Here is an 18,690-nt window from a genome sequence, read left to right as displayed (position 1 = left end):
CAATCTCGACTCACTGCAACCTCTGCCTCCCAGATTCAAGCAATTCTTCTGCCTCAGCCTCCCTAGTAGCTGGGACTACAAGTGCCTGCCACCACGCCCAGCTAATTTTTGTATTTTTAGTAGAGAAAGGTTTCACCATATTGGCCAGGCTGGTCTCCAACTCCTTACCTCAGGTGATCCACCTGCCTCGGCCTCCCAAAGTGCTGAGATTGCAGGCATGAGCCACCATGCCCGGCCACCTTATAGGGTTTTTTTTTAATTGAGATGGAGTGTCGCTCTGTTGCCCAGTCTGGAGTGCAGTGGCACGATCTTAGGTCACTGCAACCTCTGCCTCCCAGGTTCAAGGGATCCTCCTGCTTCAGCTCCCCTAGTAGCAGGATTATAGGCATATGCCACCATGCCTGAATAATTTTTGTATTTTTAGTAACGATGGGGTTTTGCCATGTTGGCCAGGCTGGTCTTGAACTCCTGACCTCAGGTGATCCACCCACCTTGGCTTCCCAAAGTGCTGGGATTACAGGCATGAGCCACTGCACCCGGCCATGGATTTTAAAATCTCTCATTACCTGCATTATTGTCTTCTTTTGTGTTTAGCTGGAGTTTTGTAGGTTTTCTTTTTTCTTTCTTTCTTGTTTTTTGTAGTAACATGTTTAGTTATTTTCTCATTTTATTTTGTGTAACACTGTAATTTGAATTTATAGCAGTGTAACTTGAGTAACATGCAACAATTCTGCTTCTTTACAGCTTCATCTCCACCCCTTTCAGTTGTCACAAAATTACATTATTATATACTGTGTGCCCCAGAACGTAAACTCATAATTGTTTAAATGCGTTAGTCTGCTCAGGTGTGTTTTATGGACCCGAATGTGATCTGTCTTGGTGAATGTTCCATGTGAGCTTTAGAGGAATGTGTATCCTGCTGTTGTTGGATGAAGTACTCTGTAGATGTCAATTCTATCCCGTTGCTTGATGGTGCTGTTGAGTTCGTTATGTCCTTACTGATTTTCTGCCCGCTGGATCTGTCCATTTTGGTAGATTGATGTTGAAGTTTCCAACTATAATAGTGAATTCATCTGCTTTTCCTTGCAGTTCTCAGTTTTTGCCTTGAGGATTTTGATGCTCTGTTGTTAGGTGTATACACATAAGGTTTGTTATCTCATCTTAGAGAAATACTCCTTTATAATTTTGTAATACGCTTTTTCTATCCCTGGTAATTTTCCTTGCTCTGAAGTCTGCTCTGCCTGACATCAGTATAGCTACTGGGACTTTCTTTTGATTCCTGGTCTTTATCCATTTATTTAATTTTTTTTTTTGAGACAGAGTCTCGCTTTTGTCGCCCAGGCTGGAGTGCAGTGGCGCGATGTCAGCTCACTGCAACCTCCACCCCCCGGGTTCAAGTGATTCTCTTGCCTCAGTCTCCTAAGTAGCTGAGATTACAGGCGTCTGCCACCACACCTGGGTAAGTTTTGTATTTTTAGTAGAGACCGGCTTTTACCATGTTGTCCAGGGTGGTCTCGAAATGCTGACCTCAGGTGATTCACCCACCTCAGCCTCCCAAAGTGCTAGGATTACAGGCGTGAGCAATCGTGCCCAGCCTCATCTCTTTAATTTTTTTTTTTTTTTTTTTTTTGAGACGGAGTCTCACTCTGTCGTCCAGGCTGGAGTGCAGTGGCAGGATCTCGGCTCACTGCAAGCTCCGCCTCCCGGGTTTACGCCATTCTCCTGCCTCAGCCTCCCGAGTAGCTGGGACTACAGGCGCCCACCACCTCGCCCGCCTAGTTTTTTTGTATTTTTTTAGTAGAGACGGGGTTTCACCATGTTAGCCAGGATGGTCTCGATCTCCTGACCTTGTGATCCGCCCATCTCGGCCTCCCAAAGTGCTGGGATTACAGGCTTGAGCCACCGCGCCCGGCCTTTTTAATTTTAATTTACCTGTGTCTTTATATTTAAAGTGAGTTTCCTGGGTCTTCTTTTAATATTTTTTGCAAGGTGGATTTACTGATGACAAATTCCCTTAATTTTTGTTCTTCTGAGAAAGTCTTTATTTCTCTTCATTTTTGACCCAACACATGCTTGGGTCTTATTTTTGGATATATTCTGACATTTTCTGTTTCTTATTTGCTTGAACATTGACAATTAAAGAGATTATTAGTGCAGTTAGATTAATATCTGCCGTATTTATTACTGTTTTCTATTGCTTTTATTCTTCCCTTTTCTTTTTATTTTGGTCTTCCACTCTTTTCCTGCCTTCTCTGACTTTAAATGAACATCTTGCATGATTACATTTTTTCCTCTCTTAGCATGTCAATTATGCTTCTTATTTTATGTTTTTAAAAAGTCTTGGCTGGACACAGTGGCCCATGCTTGTAATCCCAGCACTTTGGGAGGCCAAGGTGGGTGGATCACCTGAGGTCAGGAGTTTGAGACCAGCCTAGCTAACATGGTAAAACCCTATCTCTACTAAAAATATAAAAAATTAGCTGGGCATGGGGGCAGGTGCCTGTAATCTATAATCCCAGCTACTCAGGAGGCTGAGGCAGGCGCATGGCTTGAACCCAGGAGGCAGAGGTTGCAGTGAGCCGAGATGGCGCCCCTGCACTCTAGCCTGGATGACAAGAACGAGACTCCATCTAAAAAAAAAAAAAAAAAAGAAAAGAAAAATATTTGCCCTTGGGTTTGGTATTTACAGTTACAACTAATCCAATTCCACTTTCAACTGATGCTATACCACTTCATGGGTTGTACGAGTTCCCTCTAACAGAGCATTCCCAGTTCATCCTTACCATCCCTTATGATATCCTTAACGTCCCTTATGATATTGCCATCATTAATTTCACTTATTCATAAACCATAACCATTGAATACACTGTTGCTGGTTTGTTTTTGTTTTTGTTGTTGAGACAGGGTTTTTTTGTTTGTTTGTTTGTTTTTGGGATGGAGTCTCATTCTGTCGCCCAGGCTGGAGTGCAGTGGCTCGATCTGGGCTCACTGCAAGCTGCCCCTCCCAGGTTAATGCCATTCTCCTGCCTCAGCCTCCTGAGTAGCTGGGACTACAGGCGCCCGCCACCATGCCTGGCTAATTTTTTGTATTTTTAGTAGAGACAGAGTTTCACCGTGTTAGCCAGGCTGGTCCTGAACTCATGACCTCGTGATCCACCCACCTTAGCCTCCCAAAGTGTTGGGATTAACAGGTGTGAGCCATTGTACGCAGCTTTTTAAAATATTAATAATAGAGTCAGAGCGTTACTATGTGGCCCAGGCTAGAGTGCAGTGGCTATTCACAAGTGTAATCGCATTACTGATCAGTACAGGAGTTTCGACCTGCTTCATTTCTGACGTGGGCTTATTCACCCCTCCTTAGGCAACCTGGTGGTGCCTAAGGAGGGGAGGTCACCATATTCCAGGGAGGTCACCATTTTGATGCCAAACTTAGTTTAAACACTCAGTCCAAATAGCCCAGAACTCCTGGACTCGAGCTATTCTGCCTCAGCCTCTTAACTGGGTCTTTAGGCATGCACCACCATGCCTAGCTCTTGCTGTTACTAGGTTGAACAAACTGTTAACAGTTAAGAGTAAGAAAAGCAGGACGGGCGTGGTGGCTCACGCCTGTAATCCCAGCACTTTGGGAGGCCCAGGCAGGTGGATCGATTGAGCTCAGGAGTTCAAGACCAGCCTGGGCAACATAGCGAGACCCTGTCTCTACAAAAAAATAAAATAAATTGTTGGCTGGTGAATTTTGTTGACTTTCTTTGAATAGTGTTGGGTTTGGGTCTGGTATGCAGTTAAGTCCCTTGGAAGCGGCGATCCTTTAGAGGCTTCTGAGCTTTTCAGTGGGTCCGGTGCTGCTTTAATCTGCAGCTGACTTAGCTCTATCACTAAGGGTGATACCCTTCTGCGGAGTCTACCCAATACCCCATGAATTAGGACATCTGTCCACAGTGGCTTGTGGGAACACAAAATATTCCGTGGGAACTCTGGGGATTTTTTTGTTTGCTCCTTCCTCAGGATTCTTTTCTGGGCCTTCTCATATAGTTTTTTCTCACTCAGGCACAGCTCTGTTTTCAGCTAAAGACTCCAGGAGACCCTGGGCAGATCCTGGCTTTGCCTCTCTGTGCAGCTGCCTCCTCCCCAGGACTCTGCCCTGCAAATAGCAGCAGCCTTGGCCTCCCTGACCTCTGAACTCTGTCTTCCCAACTCAGAGAGACTGCAGGTTCAGGCTGAGTTTCCCTCCCTGTGCTGCAGTCTGGAACCCGCCTCCTGGCTGTAACTGGTGCAGTCATAGGACGCGCTCTCTGGTTTCCCTTCTGTCGGAATCACTGTCCTGCACTGTCTTCCACCAACTGAAGACAAAAGTATGTTGTCCAGTTTTCCAGGTGTTCAGGGTTCCCTGTTGCTGCATCCTACATGAGTATATAAACAGAACAAACAGAACAGCCTGTCGGGAGCTTGCTGAGGTTTCAGAACAGGTGCTGCTGGCTGAGCTGATGGACATGATTAACACTGCTCTTCTCCTTTTAGTGACCACAGTGTGAACGGGAACAGCAAGATGGGAAAGGCTTGCTGAGTAAGTGGCACAGCAGCAGCCTGGGTAGCGGCCTCCCCAGCAAGTTGCATGTAACTAGCTTCCTGTGGCTGTCACTGCTGGGCCCAGGCACCTCCGAAGATCAGCGCCTCCTCTGGGGCTCAAGCGAGGGCAGGAGCCCGTCACCCATGAGCTTGCAAGGGCAGAGCCACTGTCCTGTCTCGACGGTTCTACCATGACTCCAGTGGACTTTGGACAGTGGGGAGCAGGCCCAACAGGGCCACTCGTGTGTGGTAACTCTGGCTTTGGGTGGATCAGGACCACGCTGGACTTCATCCCCAGTCCCCAGGTGCTGTTGCTACTCCTGCCCGAGACCCCATCCACAGCTGCAGCTGTGTGGCGGGGTGGCTGGTGGTGGCCAGCGTGGCCCTGCTGCAGCTCCATGCTGGGGAGGGGCGTGGCCCCGATGAGCAGCCACCCCTCCATGTGGGCCACAGGGGAGGAGCCTAGGAAGCCACCCTGACAAGATGAGTGGACGCATTTATGTGGTGAGAGGTGAGAACCATTGCCGCTTCCCAGAGCCCTGTGATTCCTGGAGAGGCTGAGGCTTGCAGATGCCTTGCCTGCTCTCCTCCTGGGGTGCTTTCCTGTTCCCAGGGCTGGGCCCTTGGAGGGAGAATGGAGGCAAGGCCTCTGTCTGCCCACACTCGAGGGCCCAGCACAGGCAGGCCCTCTGGGGAGCCCCTCATGACTGGTGGGGAGTCTGCGGCAGGGTGAGGGACAGCATCTTCCACTGATCCCAGGCTTGGGAGGCGTCTGTCCTGGAGGCTACCCCTGTGGGAAGGCCTCTTTTGTGCAACTCCTTCCCCGTGAAATGGCTTCTCCAAACAGTTCAGCCCCACAAGTGCCCTGAGAAAACACAAAGTGCTTTCTGCACGTGTCCTGGTCCCCAGGGAAGAGTTTGGTTACAGAGAAGGTGACAGCTCATGGCTTCCTGAGGGTGGGGCAGTGGGAGAAGTCTCCAAGGGAGCTTGGGGCCCATGGCCTCCCACACCCTGGGTGGGGCTGCCCACTGGGAGGCCCCCATTGCCTTAGTGTCCTGCACCCTGCCGTTCAGGGTGCCTGGGGGCTGGAAGGGGAGCAAGGGCCGGGGACCAGTGGCTCACAAGGACCTGGGGAGAACTGTGGAACCAGCCTTCTCAGCCATCCCACCCAGGAAAGGAGTGGGCGAAGTTGGAAGAAATACAGTACTGCCTTGGCCTTGGCCTCGGCCTCAGACCCGAGGGTCTGGCTATAGCCATGGTGGCGGCTGGGTGGTGGGGGCTGCATCATGACCCTGGCAGTGCCCCCAGGACTGTGGCCCAGTGCAGACTAGCACGAAGTTCCTGCTGGGCTCGGTGTGGGAGCCCCTCCTGGCCATGGAGACAGGCCCATGTCAGCCCCCCAGGATCTGTTGCCCAACAGCAGTCAATCTTTTGCTTGGGGGCTCTGTGTCACGTGGAGTCGTTCTGACTCTCTGCTATCTGGCAGCATCGTCTCCTGAGCCCCGCTCTGACAGGTGCCTTAGTCCACAGACCACCGTGCCCTCCCATGTCACCTGTGGTTACTCCACCATCCTGCCAGGCCATGGGATGTGGAGGCTGAAGAGTCCAAATGGGACAGAAGCCTGTCCTCTCACTCCTTCCTCAGAGAGGCTTGTGTTGGGTTCACCCTGAGTAGGGGCAACCAGCAGCTGGAGGGAGTGGAGCTCTTAAACCGTGGGTCCAGAGCAGAAGGCCCCTCTGACACACCTTTCATCCAGCATATTCTCTATGAGCGCCTGCCACGGCCTAGGCCTTGCTTTCGGTGCTGCCGGCGGAGCCCAGCTCTCGTGGGGCTTGCATCTAACAGGAGAGTGTAACTACAGTGTGAGTGAGATGTGATTCGTGGTGAGGAATAGACACCCCGGGTGGAGATGGAGTGCTGGGGCAGCATGTGCTTGCTGAAACTGGATACAATGAAAGAGGCTTTAGCGAAGGGAGGGACAAGCTGTGGAGGAGGCAGAGCGCTGAGGGGAGGGACAGTGTGAAGGCCTGAAACTGTCAACATGAAACAGGCAGTCGTGTCTGCCAGTGAGCCCCATGGCCAGCCCTGGACAGGAAGCAGCAGTGATGTGCGGTTCTTGTCAGAAGCCTCTAGGGGAAGGGTAGGGGCCTGTATTGAGGACAGACACCCCCATTCTCTTTGAGGAGTTGTAGGGTGAGCTGATGGAAGCAATTTCCATGGTCTGGCATGTGCTGTCTTGTTAGGACATCACACATAACCCTAGAGTTCACATGAGGACGCAGAGATCTTCTGTCCTAGAGGATGCTTGGCTGGGCAGAGGGAAACGGCCTTGTGTCACTGGGGCGCTCTCATTGTCCGGCATATCTCTGGATGGGACAGTTATGGCTGGAAAGTGTCCTTGTGGCCTGTGCTAGTTGGACCAGCCTGGCTGGTTATCAGTTCATGTCCTCACCCTCACCCCTTTTCAATAACTCATTCCAGGTCCTGCAGGCTCTGCATCTGGTGTGGAAGAGCTCACGGTAAAGCACTCCTGCCTAGGACCTGAGGAGCCGGCCACTGTTCAGAAGGCCCCAGCTTGAAGGACTAGAGAGCCGCCCAGCAGCACAACACAGGCAGGCTTTCAGAGGTGAGCCCCACTTCTGCTCCAATGCGGGCCCTTCTTCCTGGGGCACTGGCTGGGCAGGATGCTGAGAACCTGGGCAGGGGCTGCTGCTGAGAGGCAGGGAAGCCAGAGAGCTGCAGGAAATATCCCAGGGCTGGGAGACCAAGATGGGCACTCGGGGCTGCCGAGGCGGCTGGACCTGAGGGGCCAAGACCCCTGAGCGAAGGAGCCAGAGAAGAGAGACGGACATTAGGAACTGGTCTCTCTAGCCGTCTGCTGATAAAACTGCTTAGGGCAGAGGGGCAGAAAGTGGCTGAAAAGCAGAGTGGGATTTTTAGCAGTTTCGTGGAGTTAGGGAATAGATTGGGGCCTGTCAGGTGGAGGGCCTAAGAAATATCCCACACTCTCATCTGGGACCAGCCCTGTCTCTCCTGAGACAAGCCACAGCTGGGCTGGTCTTTACAAAGACTGCAGAGGAGCTCAGTGTCAGTGGAGTTCCTGATTCACTGTCTCACTGCTGCCCACCATGAAGGGGGTGGGCTGTCCCTGTCAGGGGACATGTTCAGACCCCCTGCCATTCTGTCACACACAGTCCCTGACACTCAGCTGAAGACCACCAGGTACACTGGGAAAGGGGGCCAGAGGAAGAAAGGTGATGGGCCCACAGGAGACTGAGATGCTGGCTTTTGGACATAGATTTTAGGATATTAATCACATCTATTTTATTTTATTATTATTTTATTTATTTATTTATTGAGATGGAGTCTTGCTCTGTTGCCCGGGCTGGAGTGCAGTGGCGTGATCTTGGCTCACTGCAAGCTCTACCTCCTGGGTTCACGCCATTCTCCAGCCTCAGCCTCCCACGTAGCTGGGGCTATAGGCACCCGCCACCACGCGCGGCTAATTTTTTTGTATTTTTAGTAGAGACGGGGTTTCACCGTGTTAGCCAGGATGGTCTCGATCTCCTGACCTTGTGATCCACCGCCTTGGGCTCCCAAAGTGCTGGGATTACAGGCATGAGCCCCCACACCCAGTCAATCACAGGTATTTTAAAGAATGGAAATGAGATGGATCGTTTCATAGACTTGGAATTCATAAAAAATATAATGGAAGTTCTAAGAAAAGCACAATAACTGAAATTTAAAATTCAGCCAGGTGCAGTAGCTCACACCTGTAATCCCAGCACTTTGGGAGGCTGAGGTGAGGAGTTTGAGATCAGCCTGAGCAACATAGCAAGACCTTGTCTCTACTAATTTTTTTTTTTAATTAGGCCAGGTGCAGTGGCTCACACCTGCAATCCCAGCACTTTGGGAGGCCGAGGCAGGCAGATCACTTGAGGTCAGGGGTTCAAGACCAGCCTGGCTAACATGGCAAAACCTTGTCTCTACTAAAAATATAAAAATTAGCCAGGCATGGCGGCGGGTGTCTGTAATCCCAGCTACTCAGGATGCTGAGGCAGGATAATCGCTTGAACCTGGGAGGCAGAGGTTGCAGTGAGCCGAGATTGCACCCCTGCACTCCAGCCTGGGCAACAGAGTGAGACTGGGTCTCAAAACCATAAAGATTTTACATAATTAGCCGGGGATGGTGGCACATGCGTGTGGTCCCAGCTACTTGAGAGACTGAGGAGGGAGGATTGCTAGCATCTAGGAGGTGGAGGCTGCAGTGAGTTATGAATGCACCACTGCACTCCAGCCTGGGTGACAGAGCGAGACTCCGTCTCAAAAGAAAAAATTAAAAATCCAGTAGGTGTATTTACCAGCAGATTGGAATCAGCTGAAAAAAGGATTAGTGCTCTAGAAGAAAGACCAATAGAAAAATAAGTTGTGAGGCTGGGCATGGTAGCTCGTGCCTGTCATCCCAGCACTTTGGGAGGCCAAGGCAGGCAGATCAGTTGGGCTTAGGAGTTCAAGACCAGCCTGGGCAACATGGCAAAACCCCATCTCTACAAAAAAATACAAAAAATTAGCCAGGCCCAGTGGCGCATGCCTGTGGTCCCAGCTTCTGGGGAGGTTGAGATGGGAAGATCACTTGAGCCTGGGAGGCTGCAGTGAGCTGAGATCGTGTCACTGCACTCCAGCCTGGGTAACAGTGAGAGACCCTGTCTCATTTCTTGAAAAGAAAAAAAAAATTAAAAAGAAAATACCTTGCAAATACCACCACAACCAGCTCACTTTACATTGTGTGTCCTTTTCCTGGACTCTTAGGGCGCCCTCCCTTTTCCTTTCTGTGGCCCCCCAGCCTTGGACAGGGAGGGGGTCCTGCTGAGGCCTTTGTACTTGGGAGAGACTGAGGTGGCTTTGGAATTGGGGAATTGGGGGATTACTTTTCATTGCGATCCTTGTTGGAAACATCAGCACACTGGAGTCCAGTTGCAGTTCACCTTGTGGCTTTGTTTAAATCCTCACTGGGGGCATGAGTTCTCATTGTCCTCAAGGACTCAGGCTGTGGGTGTGCTAACTAACCTCCCCGGTGAGAAAGCGGCTTTCTAGACAAACTTCTTTTCATTTGCATCTCCTCAAAGCAGAGTGCAGAAAGTGGCAGCACTGGGAGCGTGTGGGGAGGGACGGGGCAGCCGGCGCAGGCTGAGCCAACATGCCGTGGTTCTGGCCCACACCTCGTGAAAGGCAGAAGGCAAGTGCTGACCTTCCATAGCAGGCCGGGTTGGGGAAGGGGCGGTCTGCTGCCTGCTGAGCATGACTGTGCAGCTGTTGCGAGTCTTTGTGATTCTGATGTGTGCTGTTCTGAGAAATTTCCCATCCTGGGTTAATGCTTTCTTTATAATGAACAGAAATTAGTTCACGAGGGATGGCGCAACCAGGCTGGGGCGCAGGCCAAGGGCAGTGCAGTGGGCTGTGATGACTGCATCCTGCTCAGGTTGTGGGACATGGGGTTAAAACATTGTCACGGCAAAGACACTGGCCTTTTACCTGAGTACAGGATAGTAGCCCTTTGTCCTCTAAGATGCTCTGTCCCTGGGACCAGCAAACACCTCCCAAGGGAGAGGGGAGAAGGAACCCCAAGTGAAGCCAGCCGAGAGCAGGTAGGCCTTGTAGGGTTGTGGGAGCCACTGCACCCCTGGGAGCTTTCAGTCAGCTCAAGCCCAGTGCTCAGAATGTCCAGGTTCCACCTGGATGCCCTGCAGTGTCCACTGTGCTGGGTTCTGAAGGTTTTTCTCTGGGGAGTCTTTGGGGAGCCGGGAGCCTGGAGCCTGGAGCTGCTGGGTAGGAGGTGGGCTTGTAGCTCAGCTGTGTCCAGTGGCTGGCTGTGGAGTACCTCTTCTGCTCCAGTAATATTTTCATGGGCAAGAAAGACCACTGCTTTCTTGGCCACCACTTCCTGGAGCTTGTGTTCCTGTAAGCCAGCCATGAATAAGCCGGCCATAAACGAGGGTAAACACACCACAGCAAATGAGCCATACGGGCCAGCAGAGATGAACCTGGGGCCATGGCGGGTGTAGGGGTTGAGTGGGGAGAGGATGTCCTCTGAAAGGGTGACATTTAAGCTGAAACTGGAATGACAAGAAGGCCCCAGCTCTGCAGACAGAGCGGAAGGCTCAGAGCTTAGAATCACATAGGTCACGGTAAGCATTGGATTTCATGTTAGGGACAATGAAAAACTGGTGACAGATTTTAAGTAGGGGAATAATGAGATCTAATTACACATTTGCAAGATGTTCTGGGAGCCGTGGGGATGGTTGGGACATGTAGCTGGAAGCAGGGCGGCCAAAGGGAGAAGTGGTGGTGATGGGTGGTGTGGAGGCTGCAGAATCTGGAGGACGTGCAGACGCACAGTGTATGGTGGGGGTGGGGCTGGAGGGGGAGCGGGGCCTGGGATGATCTCAGGTATTCTAGCACCTGGATGGTGGTGGGGCCATAGACATGAGCAGGGAAGTAATCAGGGGCCATTGCGGCTGCAGCAAGTTTATGATGCCTGATGCCCAACAGACCTGTCTGAGGGGGTATGTCCCAGCCACAGCTAAAGTGTGAGAGAAAGTCCCTGCTTCAGAGGACAGCAGGGGAGTGTTTCCTGAGCAGGCGTGACCAGATGGTCTTTCTAAGATGGAAACCTGGGCATTTAATTTTTTGTGTGTAGTTTCATTTTTAACATTAACTAATTGTTACCTTATTTTTGGATGCTGCATCAGATCAAGCAGTATTGCTTAAAAAGCTTTTGATTTGTAGAATTTTAAGAAACTAATAATGGGATTTTTTTCTTTCTTTTTTTTTTTTTGAGTCGGAGTCTCGCTCTGTCGCCCGGGCTGGAGTGCAGTGGCCGGATCTCAGCTCACTGCAAGCTCCGCCTCCTCGGTTTACGCCATTCTCCTGCCTCAGCCTCCCAAGTAGCTGGGACTACAGGCGCCAGCCACCTCCCCGGCTAGCTTTTGTATTTTTTTAGTAGAGACGGGGTTTCACCGTGTTAGCCAGGATGGTCTCGAACTCCTGACCTCGTGATCTGCCCATCTCGGCCTCCCAAAGTGCTGGGATTACAGGCTTGAGCCACCGCGCCCGGCCTTTTTTTTCTTTTTGAGACAAGGTCTTGCTCTGTCACCCAGGCTGGAGTGCAGTGGTGTGGTCATGCCCCATTACAGCTTTCACCTTCCAGGCTCAAGCAATCCTCCTACCTCAGCCTCATGAGTAGCTGGGACCACAGATGTGTGCCTCCATGCCTGGCTAACTTTTTAATATTTTGTAGAGACAGGTTCTTGCCATGTTACCTAGACTGGTTTTGAACTCCTAAGCTCAAGCAGTCCTCCCACTGTGGCCTCCCAAAGTGTGGGAATTATAGGCATGAGGCTCTACATGCAGCCAGAAAATTTCAGCATATTCAAAACTAGAGACTAGTATTATGCACCTTCATGTACTCATTCCCAGCCTCAGGGCCGGCATTTTGAAGCATATCCCAGGTACTGTACCACTTCGTCTTTCAATCTTTTATGAATAGTATGTGACTCTCAAATACAAGGCCAGGTATTGTAGCTCACAACTGGAATCCCAGCACTTTGGGAAGCCAAGGCAGGAGAATCGCTTGAACCCAGGAGTTTGAAACCAGCCTGGGCAACATAGTGAGATCCCCACCCCATCACTACAAAAAAAAAAAAAAAATTCCCCTTTTTTTTTTAAATTAGCCAGGTGTGGCCGGGTGTGTTGGCTCACACTTGTAATCCCAGCACTTTGAGAAGCTGAGGCAGGCGGATCACTTGAGGCCAGGAGTTCAGGACCAGCCTGGCCAACATGGTGAAACCCTGTCTCTACTGAAAATACAAAAATGAGCCAGGCATGGTGGCACACATCTGTAATCCCAGCTACTAGGGAGGCTGAGGCAGGAGAATTGCTCAAACTTGGGAGGCCGGAGCTGGCAGTGAGCCAAGATGGCACCACTGCACTCCAGCATGGGCAACAGAGCAAGAACCTGTCTTAAACAAAACAAAACCAGGTGTGGTGGCACATGCCAGGAGGCTGAGGCAGGAGGATCCCTTCAGCCCAGGCTGCAGTGCACTATGATCGTGCCTGTGAAAAGCCACTGCAATGGCCGGGTGCAGTGACTCACACCTGTAATCCCAGCACTTTGGGAGGCCGAGACGGGCAGATCACGAGGTCAGGAGATCGAGACCATCCTGGCTAACACAGTGAAACCCCGTCTCTACTAAAATACAAAAAATTAGCCGGGCGTGGTGGCGGGCGCCTGTAGTCCCAGCTACTCGGGAGACTGAGGCAGGAGAATGGTGTGAACCCCAGAAGTGAAGCTTGCATGAACCCCAGAGGCAGGCTGCAGTGCAGAGCCGAGATTGTACCACTGCACTCCAGCCTGGGGGACACAGCAAGACTCCGTCTCAAAAAAAAAAAAAGAAAAAAGAAAAGCCACTGCATTCCAGCCTAGATAACATAGTGAGACCCTGTTCCTAAAATAATTTCTTTAAAAACAAAACATAAAGACCAATAAGAGCCATTACAAACTGAAGAGTTTACTGTTAATACTTCCCAGTTACGGGTCAGTATTCTGCTTTCCCTGATTGCCTCTTACATAATTTGTTACACAAACATCTGTTTGCATGAATAAAAGATTGGATAAGGTCCATACATTTTATTTATTGATATATCTCAAGTTTTATTACCATTTATCATCCATCTCAAAATGCGAACTTTTTTTAATCTGTGAGTTCTGCCTCTCCTTTTCATTTTGAAATCTATTGAGGAGGCCGGGCGCGGTGGCTCAAGCCTGTAATCCCAGCACTTTGGGAGGCCGAGATGGGCGGATCACGAGGTCAGGAGATCAAGACCATCCTGGCTAACACGGTGAAACCCCGTCTCTACTAAAAATACAAAAACTAGCCGGGCGAGGTGGCGGCGCCTGTAGTCCCAGCTACTCGGGAGGCTGAGGCAAGAGAATGGTGTAAACCCGGGAGGCGGAGCTTGCAGTGAGCTGAGATCCGGCCACTGCACTCCAGTCCGGGCGACAGAGCGAGACTCCGTCTCAAAAAAAAAAAAAAAAGAAATCTATTGAGGAGCCTGTCCTTTGCCATCTATGATTTCCCAGTCTGAGTCGTACTGTGTCCCCATGCTGCTGTTGAACATGAGCCTCTGTCCTTGTATTTGCTTTAAGTTGTCATTTAGATCTAGAGGTTTGATCAGATTCAAGATTGTTTTGGCAAGAACTCAGCTAAGTGCTGTGGTGTGTGGTCTTGGATTAGAAGGGACAGAGGCTGTCTTTTGTGATGTTAGCAGCCACTACATCAGGGCTGAGATTAGGGACTGCAAAATGGTGACTTTCAAGTCTAGCATTCCTTCTTCGTGTATTAGCTGGAATCCACCTATCTAAAGAGAGCGTTCTTGAACTATGGGTTACTGGGCAGTCCTCTTTCATAGGAAAGGCAGAATACCGCCTTGATCCTTTGACTTTGCCTTTTTGCAGAATAAGAAGTTGGCTTCCTAGCATCCCCCTAAGGTGGCTGGTAATTATTTTATGCCAACATGAACTTATGTATTGAAACACGGTGGTATGTTTAATCCTTTGCAGTTATTCTTTTCGGTAGCAATTTGTAGAACTGAGAATTTCTTTGTGACAGAATGTTGAAGCAGTGGTGAATGATGAAGGCTAGAAAAGAAGTTATATGCGGTAAAGCAGGAAATGTAACTCAGCCATACCCATGAGGTCAGATCAGAGCTTCACACTTTCTCAGTTCAGAGCACTCTTGATTAAGGTTCAATAATTATTTTAATAGCAGGCCAAAAGACATCCCTAACAGTGGTGCCAGATAGGAGACAGGTTGCGTTTTTTATCTTGTGGCCTGGGTAGTGTCCTGGGACTCTCTGCCACATCTGAGTAAAGTGTTGTGGGATAAAGAATCTCTCAGGGCAAGGAGCTTCTTAAGTTAAATCAGTAGAAATTTAGGCATGATATGGGCCTTCAAATGTGTGAGAAGCTGTATCATTTTATATCTCAGTGTATTTTCCCCAACTTCTAGTTGATAAGAAAAAATTCTTCCACAGTTTTCGTATGTGGGAGCTAAGGTGGTCTCGTAAAATTTCAAGTCATCCTTAAATGAAACGACCCACCTGAGAACTTGCTACTGTTAAGTGGTGAAATCAACGGGAGTTGGTTCCTACAAGTTGTGTTTATTCTAGTTTTGTTTGTAAGTAGGTTGTGTGAGTTCATTTATATTTACTATATGTCTTTTAAGTTATAAAATACTTGTTATTATGTATGTCCTTTTAGATTCTATCTGCAGCTCATACTTTGCAATCATCACCCAGTAGTGTCTTATTCTAGCATCGTGCAAATCCGAGCATCATCTGGTAGACTCTTAAAACTTCAGTAGAAACCATGAGTTATTCATACATTTTCCATTCAAATATCAATATCAGAAGGAAACATAAATGAATATTCTAAATAAGGCTAATTTGTATTAATCTGCCTTTATGTTTAGGGGAAAAAAGCTGCGACATTGCGTGAAAGATGATGCAGGATATACGCTGATCTTTTGGCCCTACTGAGCTATTCGAACATTGCCCTGTTCTATTGTTAGTTTTCTTCTTCATTATATGGTCAATTTTGAATTCCAGTAATATGAGACCTTTTCTATCTTTTAACTTACTGTGACCTAAAGTTAATAAGTCCAGATTATATGGTCATTAAAAAAAAAAAAAAAATCCCTCACAGTTCCGTTTATTAAATAAGTAAACCCCAGTAATAAGTATTTGTGTCCTGGCTACTGATAGTGGATGTCTAGAAAAGTAATACAGAAAAGTAATACATAAGGAAAAATGTTCATCTTATTTGTTTAGTCATGGGATGTGTGTGCCTGTCGAGCACCTCTTCAACTTGGAATCTGATAGAACACCGCTACCCTCATTGCCTCGGTTTTCCACGTCGACCTTCAGTCATTGCTTGTTCAGTAACTGCCACAACCCAGCCTGGCAGAGAGAGGGAAGATACCCTATAAAGCAAGGTAATGTTAACGTTGAGACCATGAATGGCCTTGAGCAGAGCAGAGCATCACTGCTTCCTTCAACATTAAGGAGGATCTGATGGTGCCCTGTGAGTTCATGGGGGTGCCTCCGTGTAGATTGGAAACCACAGCTCTGCGTCCTTCCCTCTTTTGCTCTTGATGGGTAGAAAGGTACCCTCCCTGGCCTGCATGTCACCGGGTCACACAGCACCGGCTGTGGTTGCATAAAGCCATCGCTACCGGTATTCCTTTGAGGCCATTTGTTTCCAGCCATGGTGCCTGTAGGATTTTTCCTTTATCCTGTAATTTCAGCCAAATCAGAGCATGTGACCTGGCTTAGATGTCAAGATAACTGTTATGTGCTCTTTTCCCTTCCTGTGTCTGGGACAGGTTTAATTTAACCTGAGAAGGCTGCAGATCCTTGGGGTTGGTGTAAAAACAGCTCATCCTGATCTGAGAAGGCAGTCAGCTTTTCTCGTTGTTGCCCTTGGCTGACAGCACCCATTCTCTGTGGATGTGAAAATCCCAGAAAGGCTGGGCTTCCTCCTTGGGCATTCCCCAGGCCTATCTCCAGAGTGGGGCCCAGCATGGGAAGAGTGTACCCCACTCACTCCCCTGATGTGGGGCTTGGACCTGCAGCTCGACAGCACCCATGGAATGTGGGCAGAAGCGACAGCAGCCAGGTCCACCTCAGCCTTAGGGCGGCACGTGTTCTGCTTGTACTCTGGGAGCCTCCACCTTCCATGCTGTGGGAAGAGGGTGCCCAGGGAGCTGCAGTCCCTCCAGCCCAGTCCCAGGACGAGGCCCAGGCAGCAGAGCCATCCCAGCTGACCTGCCAGCGTGAGAGAAATGCGTGTGTACACACTGAGTGTTCAGGTGGCTGTTGTAACAGCATTGGCAGCATTGACTGACACAGACAGAAAAGAGATCCGCGAGGGAGAAGTGAGAGTGCTGGAGACTCCACAGGCCACAGGCCGCAGGGGCACGATGGCTTCTGAGGAGGTGAAACGATTCTTCTGGGAATAATGTCACTCGATCTGACAGAAGACATGAAGGCTCCAGATGGTTGAAGGCCCAGCAGTGATCCCAGACAGGCCCCATGTCAGACCAGCCTCCTCCAGGGCTGTGCTGCCGTCTCCAAAGCCCATGCTGAGGGCAGCCACACGGCAGGCAGTGCTTGCCATTTGTACAGTGAGGCCCAAGTTCCAGCCTTCCTTCTGGCAGGTAGAGGAAGCAGGGGCACTGCCTGGGAGCACCTGAAAGCAGATGGGGCAGCATTTGGTCAAGAGCCAGGAGGGGATGACAGACCAGAGGGGAACCCTTGTCCTACGTGCTGAGCGCATGTGGGGGGCTGGACACTTGTTCTGTGCGCTATAATTGTGTCCCTGTGCCCCTCTGGAAGCTGCACCACACAGCTTCTTTGTGGAGGACAGTGGCCGCCCTCTAGCCTTACTCCCTTCCCCGTGATGGGTCGCTGTCAGATGTGTGTCCAGGAAAGGCAAACACCAAAGGCAGAGGACTAATTCCTACACCAAATCCTCTGGTGGCCTCGCGTGGGGACTGGATTTTGACATAATGGAGGCTGTCCTAGACTCAGAGATTGCAAACAGGGAAGAACCATCGCTGAAGCCTTTGGACAAGCCTGCAGTGGGGCCTCTGGCAGCCGGAGGAGCGGCGGTGTTTCCAGCTGGTAGACGCCGTCCCAAAAGGAGGGACAGATCAGTGCACTAGCGCTGCCAGCCAGAGGTGTCTGTCGGCGTGTCTTTATGGAATGGGCGCCAGTCTTGGTGAGGGTGGTTTACCTTCCTATTTCTAGTCCCCACTGGGCCCACCTTCTGCTTCATGACCAGCTGGCCAGACCTAGCACTTTCCTGACCTTTGACCTTGGCCCCTGCTGACTCTTGGCCTTGAGGCCTCCTGCAGACCCCATTTGTATTCATTTCCTGCAGTTCTCATACCTGAATCTCGCCTGGACTTCTGCCAAGCCCTCCAGGCCCTCTTCCCCCAGGGGGACCACAGATGATCCTATGTGCAGGGCTGTCTTGGAGGGCCAGCACAGCCCCTTCCAAGCGGGCAAGACCCAGGGGTGGCTCAAAAAATAGCTGTGCCCTCACCCCGGAACCTCTGAATGTTGATTTTTGTAGCAAAAAAGGATGCAGATGTTGAGTAAAGGCTGGTGAGATAAGGACATCATCCCTGCTCTCTGGGAGGACCCCAAATGCAGGCACACACATCAGAAGACGAGGCAGCGACTGGGGTGATGCAGCCACAGCCAAGGAAGGCCAAGGATTGCTGGCAGCCTGCAGAAACTGGAGGGCAAGAAGCGTCCCCGCAGAGCCACCAGGAGGAGCAGGGTCCTGCTGACATCCTGACTGCAGACGTCCAGTCTCCAGAACTGTGAGAGGATCCATTTCTATTATTTTAAGCAACCAAACTTGTGGTAGTTAAAGCAGCCTCAGGAAATAAATACAAATGGAAAATCAAAAAGATTCCAAGAAATGAGTGGACCTGGCCGGGTGCAGTGGCTCACGCCTGTAACCCCAGCATTTGCGGGAAGATTGCTTGAGCTCAGGAGTTGGAGACCTTGTCTCTACGAGAAACTTAAAAAATAGCTGGGTGCGGTGGCTCACGCCTGTAATCCCAGCACTTTGGGAGGCCGAGGCAGGCAGATCACAAGGTCATGAGTTTGAGGCCAGTGTGACCAATATGGTGAAACCCCCGTCTCTACTAAAAATTCAAAAATTAGCCAGGTATGGTGCTGTGTGCCTGTAATCCCAACTACCCAGGAGGCCGAGGCAGGAGAATCGCTTGAACCCGGGAAGCAGAGGTTGCAGTGAGCCAGATAGCGTCACTGCGCTCCAGCCTGGGCAATGCTGTGCTTCAAAACTCTGCCTCAAAACAAAACAAAACAAAAAAAACCCAATAGCTGGGCTTGGTGGCATGCACCTATAGTCCCAGCTACGTGGGAGGATTGCTTGAAGCCAGGAGTTCAAGACCAGTCTGGACAACACAGCAAGACCCCATCTCTACCAAAAAAAATTTAAAAATTAGCCAGGCACAGTGGCACACTCA

General features: G+C 50.1%; 1 protein-coding gene and 1 long non-coding RNA gene across 2 annotated transcripts in view; one reads left to right on the top strand and one right to left on the bottom strand.

Annotated features, from left to right (window-relative positions):
• The window catches only part of LOC108538304 (uncharacterized), a 36,271-nt gene extending 17,754 nt beyond the window's left edge, over nt 1-18,517 (top strand). The window contains exons 2-4 of the long non-coding RNA XR_001888042.1: nt 4,519-5,077; nt 7,049-7,193; nt 15,455-18,517. This is a non-coding gene — a long non-coding RNA (uncharacterized LOC108538304). The remainder of the gene's footprint in view (nt 1-4,518; nt 5,078-7,048; nt 7,194-15,454) is intronic.
• TRAP1 (TNF receptor associated protein 1) overlaps nt 15,320-18,690 on the bottom strand; it is an 81,689-nt gene continuing 78,318 nt past the window's right edge. Inside the window, exon 19 of the transcript XR_001888040.1 lies at nt 15,320-16,874. The gene's annotated coding sequence lies outside the window, so the exon portion shown is untranslated. The remainder of the gene's footprint in view (nt 16,875-18,690) is intronic.

This window comes from Rhinopithecus bieti, unplaced genomic scaffold (assembly GCF_001698545.2).
Source record: "Rhinopithecus bieti isolate Rb0 unplaced genomic scaffold, ASM169854v2 scaffold_13704, whole genome shotgun sequence".
In the NCBI taxonomy this organism is placed as follows: domain Eukaryota; kingdom Metazoa; phylum Chordata; class Mammalia; order Primates; family Cercopithecidae; genus Rhinopithecus; species Rhinopithecus bieti.
This window is presented reverse-complemented; position numbering and strand designations above follow the sequence as displayed.